This window comes from Brassica oleracea, chromosome C7, assembly GCF_000695525.1.
Source record: "Brassica oleracea var. oleracea cultivar TO1000 chromosome C7, BOL, whole genome shotgun sequence".
Classification (NCBI taxonomy): Eukaryota; Viridiplantae; Streptophyta; class Magnoliopsida; order Brassicales; family Brassicaceae; genus Brassica; species Brassica oleracea.
This window is the reverse complement of record NC_027754.1, coordinates 604,585-610,751: the sequence shown is the minus strand read 5'-3', so window position 1 is coordinate 610,751 and position 6,167 is coordinate 604,585.

Here is a 6,167-nt window from a genome sequence, read left to right as displayed (position 1 = left end):
GCTGAGTATAGAGCTATGCTGAAGCTTACCAACGAGCTGGTATGGATCAAAGGCATCTTGAAGCACTTGGAGATTGATCAAGCCACGCCAATGACTATGCATTGTGATAACCAAGCCGCGATCCACATAGCCTCCAACTCGGTGTTCCATGAAAGAACCAAGCACATTGAAGTTGACTGTCACAAGGTGAGGCAGATGATCATCCTAGGAGTCATCCTGCCATGCTACACTAGGAGTGAAGATCAGTTAGCTGATGTGTTCACTAAGGCTGCGAGACAAAAGACTATGGAGTCCATTCACATTAGATTGGGACTCATAGATCTTGGGAAAAGAAGGAGCTGATCCCCTAAGTCATGAGGTCTTTACTCTTTTTCCCTCATCAAAGTTTTGTCCCAATGGGTTTTCTTTGATGAGGTTTTTAATGAGGAAGATCTCATGGCTGTCCAAGTTTAGGCTTTCACAAAGCTAAACTTGAGGGGGAGTGTTGAGATGAGGAGTTGATATGAAGGCTTAGAGAGGCTTGGGTAATGAAAGGGATGAGGAGATGAAGCTCAGGTTGAAGTGAGAGACGCATTGGGAGAATGGTACGGACGGTACAAACCGTACGGATCAGTTCAACCAAGATCACTTGGGCTATATGTCGTTATCAAGCTAAAGGTATAAGAAAGACATCTTTCTTGATTATAACGTAACGTAACCTAGCTTTGGTTAGAATATATAAGAAAAGATAGGTTACGTTGTATACCAAAGATATATCTATGTATAAACATTAGTAGCCGATTTCTAGACTAAGTAGATCACTAGAATGAGTATTGTAACTGTAGCTAGAAGATGAAATAAAATATGATTCACTTAAAAAAAAAAATAATTTAAACATATATATTGTCATACTTATGTTTCCAATAGTTTTGATATTTTTTAACATTTTTAAAATTCAGTTTACTATTTTTTCCATAAAAAAATGGTAAAATATGTCCAGAATTGTCCAAAATATCAAAAATACTAGAAATAAAAGTTCAAAGTGTCCCATTTCTCCAATTTTCCCTTTTTATTTTTATCAGAAACAAAGCAGGAGTTTGACTTTGTACAAAGATTTCAACTTCATTCGGGTTTTGATAATTTGGTAACTGTGGATCCAAATGGCAGAAGTGGGGGTTTGGCACTGTATTATGATAATGAATTTCAAGTTCAGATTCTATATACAAGTAACCGGATGATAGATGTGGAAGCGGTGGCTTTGGGGAAAAGAGTTTTTATGACATTTGTTTATGCAGACCCGGTTCAACAAATGAGGGATCTGGTTTGGGAACGGTTAACTAGGTATGGGCTTGCAAGGGATGAACCTTGGTTTATTATTGGTGATTTAAATGAAATTACCGGAAATCATGAAAAAGATGGAGGAGCCCTGCTAAGTGCGGACTCTTTTGTTTCTTTTAATGATATGATTCGAAATAGTGGTTTATTGGAATTTCCGGCTCGTGGTAACCAAATCTCATGGCAGGGTCGTAGAGGAAAAGGAAAAGGGACGTTCACGGTTAGATGTCGTTTAGACCGTGCATTGACAAATGAGGAGTGGCATACTCTTTTCCCTTGTTCTTATACAGAATATTTAGGGATGGTGGCTTCCGATCATCGACCAGTGGTAGCGTTTTTAGAGGTTAAAATTTCCAGGAGGAAGGGACAATTTCGTTTTGATAAGAGATGGGTTGGACAGGAAGGTCTTATGGAAACAATTTCCATGGGCTGGTCCGATCAGAGTGTAGAAAAGAAGGATGATATAGTGGCAAAAATTGGGAATTGTCGACATGAAATCGCGAGATGGCGGAAAAATAATCCACCTTACGGAAAGGAAAAAATAAGTGAGTTACAGAAAGCCCTCGAAGAAGTACAATCAGATGATACAAGATCGCAGGAGGATATAGTGGAGGTGTCTAGGAAATTACAAGAGGCATATAAGGACGAAGAAGAATATTGGCAGCAGAAAAGTAGGAATATGTGGTACTCTTCTGGGGATCTTAATACTAAATTTTATCATGCTTTAACTAAGCAAAGAAGAGCTCGAAATAGGATTGTTGGGTTGCATGATGCTGTGGGAAATTGGATTACAGAAGACAATATGGTGGAGAAAGTGGCTGTAGATTATTTTCAAGATTTGTTTACTACCACTTCACCTTCAGATTTCGATGCTTTTCTTGCGGAGGTAACAATGGGAATAACTCCTCAGATGAACCAACGCTTGTTGAGGCTAGCGACTGAGAATGAGGTTAGAGAGGCTTTATTTATGATGCATCCTGAAAAGGCACCAGGACCGGATGGCATGACGACTCTCTTTTTTCAACATTTTTGGCATATTATAAAGAAGGATCTGGTAGAAATGGTAAACAATTTTTTGGTTTCTGGAGAAATGGATCCAAGGTTAAATATTACTAATATATGTATGATTCCAAAGATGGAGAGGCCAACTAGGATGACGGAACTGAGACCAATTAGTCTATGTAATGTTGGGTATAAAATTATTTCGAAGGTATTGTGCCAGCGACTGAAATGGTGTCTTCCGTCCCTTATTTCAGAAACTCAATCGGCTTTCGTGCCGGGGAGGTTGATAACTGATAACATTCTTATTGCTCAGGAGATGTTTCATGGGTTACGGACTAATAAGGCATGTCAAGGAAAGTATATGGCAATTAAAACGGATATGAGTAAGGCGTATGATCGAGTGGAATGGGATTTTATTCAGGCTTTACTGGAAAAAATGGGTTTTGATCTTCACTGGATTAAGTTAATGATGGAATGTATCTTATCGGTTCAATATCGAGTTTTACAGAATGGCCAACCAAGGGGTCTCATTATTCCACAGCGTGGATTACGACAAGGAGATCCTTTATCACCTTATCTTTTTATATTGTGCACTGAGGCTTTGATTACAAATATTAAAAAGGAGGAGAGAGAGAAACAGCTGACAGGTATGAAGGTAGCTAGGGCATGTCCATCAATTTCTCACTTGCTTTTCGCGGATGACAGCCTTTTCTTTTGTAAAGCACAAAAAGAGGAATGTCAATCTATTCTCCGGATTTTAAAGGAATATGAGATGGTTTCAGGTCAGCTCATTAATTTTGATAAGTCTTCAATCCAATTTGGGCACAAGATTGAAGAATCAGTCAGACAGAAATTAAGAGATATTTTGGGTATTCAAAATCTTGGAGAAATGGGAACTTATCTTGGATTACCGGAAAATCTTGGGGGCTCAAAGATTCAAGTTTTCGGTTTTGTGCAAGATAGACTTAATAGAAGGGTTAATGGGTGGACTTTCAAATTTTTCACGAAAGGTAGAAAAGAAGTGGTTATTAAATCAGTAGTTACGGCATTGCCAAATCATGTGATGTCTTGCTATAGATTACCGAAGGCAACCGCGAAAAAATTGACAAATGCGGTAGCACGTTTTTGGTGGAGTCCAGGTGGAAGTACAAGAGGAATGCATTGGAAATCTTGGGATAAGGTATGTGTTCGCAAGGAGGAAGGATGATTGGGGTTTAAAGGCATCACTGATTTCAATACAGCGATGCTTGGTAAACAGTTATGGCGTCTGATTGAGAAGCTGAATACTTTATTCTCTCGTGTTTTCAAAGGTCGGTATTACAGGAATGCATTACCCCTAGAACCGATCCGTTCATACTCTCCGTCATATGGCTGGCGGAGTATCACATCTGCTAGATCTCTGGTTAGCAAATGACTAATCAAACGGGTGGGATCAGGATCATCCATTTCGGTATGGAATGACCCCTGGCTCCCAACCACTCGCCCGAGACCAGCAAATAAAAACCAACACAATTTTTATCCTGACCTCACAGTGGATGCTCTCATTGATCCTCATTCGCGAAATTGGAATATGCAGGCAATTCGGAATCTAGTGGACCCACAGGATGTGAAAATTATCGAAAGTATACCTGTGAAAATTATCGAAAGTATACCTCTGAGTAGAATTCAGAGGATTGATAGAGATGGTTGGCATTTCACAAACAATGGGAAACATTCGGTCAAATCAGGATATCAGGTAGAGCGGGTTCACCCAGATAGAGATAAACCACCAGTAATGTTTGGACCTACAGTTGATGCGTTAAAGTCATTTTGCTGGAAGATTCGATGCCCACCGAAGATGAAACATTTTTTATGGCAACTGGTGACCGGATGTATTGCAGTCAAGAAGAATTTGCAAGCGCGAGGGATAAATGGTGATATATGTTGTGCACGATGTGACACTGATGAGGAATCAGTTAATCATGTATTTTTTGAATGTCCTCCAGCATTACGGGTTTGGGCGCTATCCAAGATACCATCAAATCCCGCTATCTTTCCAACAGGATCTCTTTTTACAAACATGGATCATCTTTTTTGGAGAATTTATCCGCAGCTAGATGATCATCAGTTTGCATGGATTCTATGGTATATCTGGAAAGGAAGGAATAATAAAGTTTTTAGTAACCTTGATATGGATCCAAGGGAGACGATTAAACTGGCAGAAACAGAGTCCACACTATGGGCTGAGGCGCAGATAGTGAAGTAACAGAGAGCAGGGCCACATGTAGAGGGTTCGGCAGTACCGTTAATCCAAGGAAGATGGTGCTTCACTGATGGGTCCTGGAAAGAGGATAGTGGTTTCTCTGGCCAGGGGTGGTTTAGTACTTTAGAAGGCTTTGAGGATTTGATGGGAGCAAGGAATGTTAGGGCTAGTCGATCTCCTCTACATGCGGAGATGGAAGCATTACTTTGGCCAATGGAGTGTATGAGGAACGTACGACAATTTCAGGTTATATTTGCAACGGATTGTTCTCAATCGGTGAAGATGGTTTCGGAACCAGAAAAATGGCCAGCTTTTGCAAGTTATTTAGATGATATTAAAGTCCTGAAAGAGAGTTTTTCCCGATCAGAGATTGTCCATGTGCCAAGAACGCAAAATACAAAGGCGGATAGCCTAGCACGTAGCGCCAGGAAGCAGCCGTCTTTCGCCGTTCACATGGATCGCCATCTCCCAGTTTGGTTCACAGAGTCTGTATGAGTCTGTTTATGCTGATGACAAAAAAAAAAAAAAAAAAAACATATTTAGTAACACGTAATAATTTATTTATCTAGTATATCTACTAATTTATAACATTTTATTTTCGGTTTAGATGTGTAAATTCATTGTTAGACGGTTAATATATATATAATATTGTATACCGATTAATTTATCCTTGATATCATATCTGGAATTAATTCTAATATATATTTTAATTTTATGGACATGTTTATCAAATACTCTTAATATGAGTTCTATCTCGTGGAGTTCAAAATTTTCATCCTCTTTTATTCAAAGATTCCTTAGGTCATTCCTTAAGACGATCAATACGACTCAGTCTCATAATTAGTTTGCGCACAAACCGAGCAAAGATCACGTAGCATCGGTCTTGAAGAAAACTGTTATTGTATTACATGAAAGTAATTTCAGAATTTAGTGAATGTGTGTGTGTGATCAAGTGATTATATAGACCAATGATTATGTAGACCATTATGTGGAACACATCTTCTTCAATTTCTTAGATTCATCATAAGAAAAAAAAAGAAAAAAAAACAAAGCAAGGAAGAAGATGGGAAAGAAGGTGAGGGGTGGGGGAAGAAGAAAACAACAATGAGAGAGAAAATGAGATTTTTGTTACAAAAGTCAAAAAAAATAGGAGCCGTAATGTTTGAAAATATAAAAAGATGTGGGGCCCGCTGCACTATTTGCACAGTAAATTTCTTTCTATATATACGAACGTTTTCGTTCATTGTAACGTATCTCTCAACCTTCTTTTCTTTCTATAATAAACTCTTTCTATCAGTGTTATTATTTCTACGGGTATAAAATTTTTCTCTTATTCAAATTTCCGCGATACAATAAAATTCCAGTTCTTTTTATAACACGTTATCAGCACGATCACTCTGCGATTCGGTAAAATTTATTTGTATCATTTATACCCTGTTATAATGGTCGGTATACCGCCTCTACTATTATTCATATCATGTTATAATGGCCGGAATACCGCCTATATTATTTACTAGTAATTTAATTTATTTATTGGTCGGTCGAGCCGCCTTATATTCTGTTTATAATTTATTGGTCGGCCGAGCCGCCTTATATTCTGTTTATTATT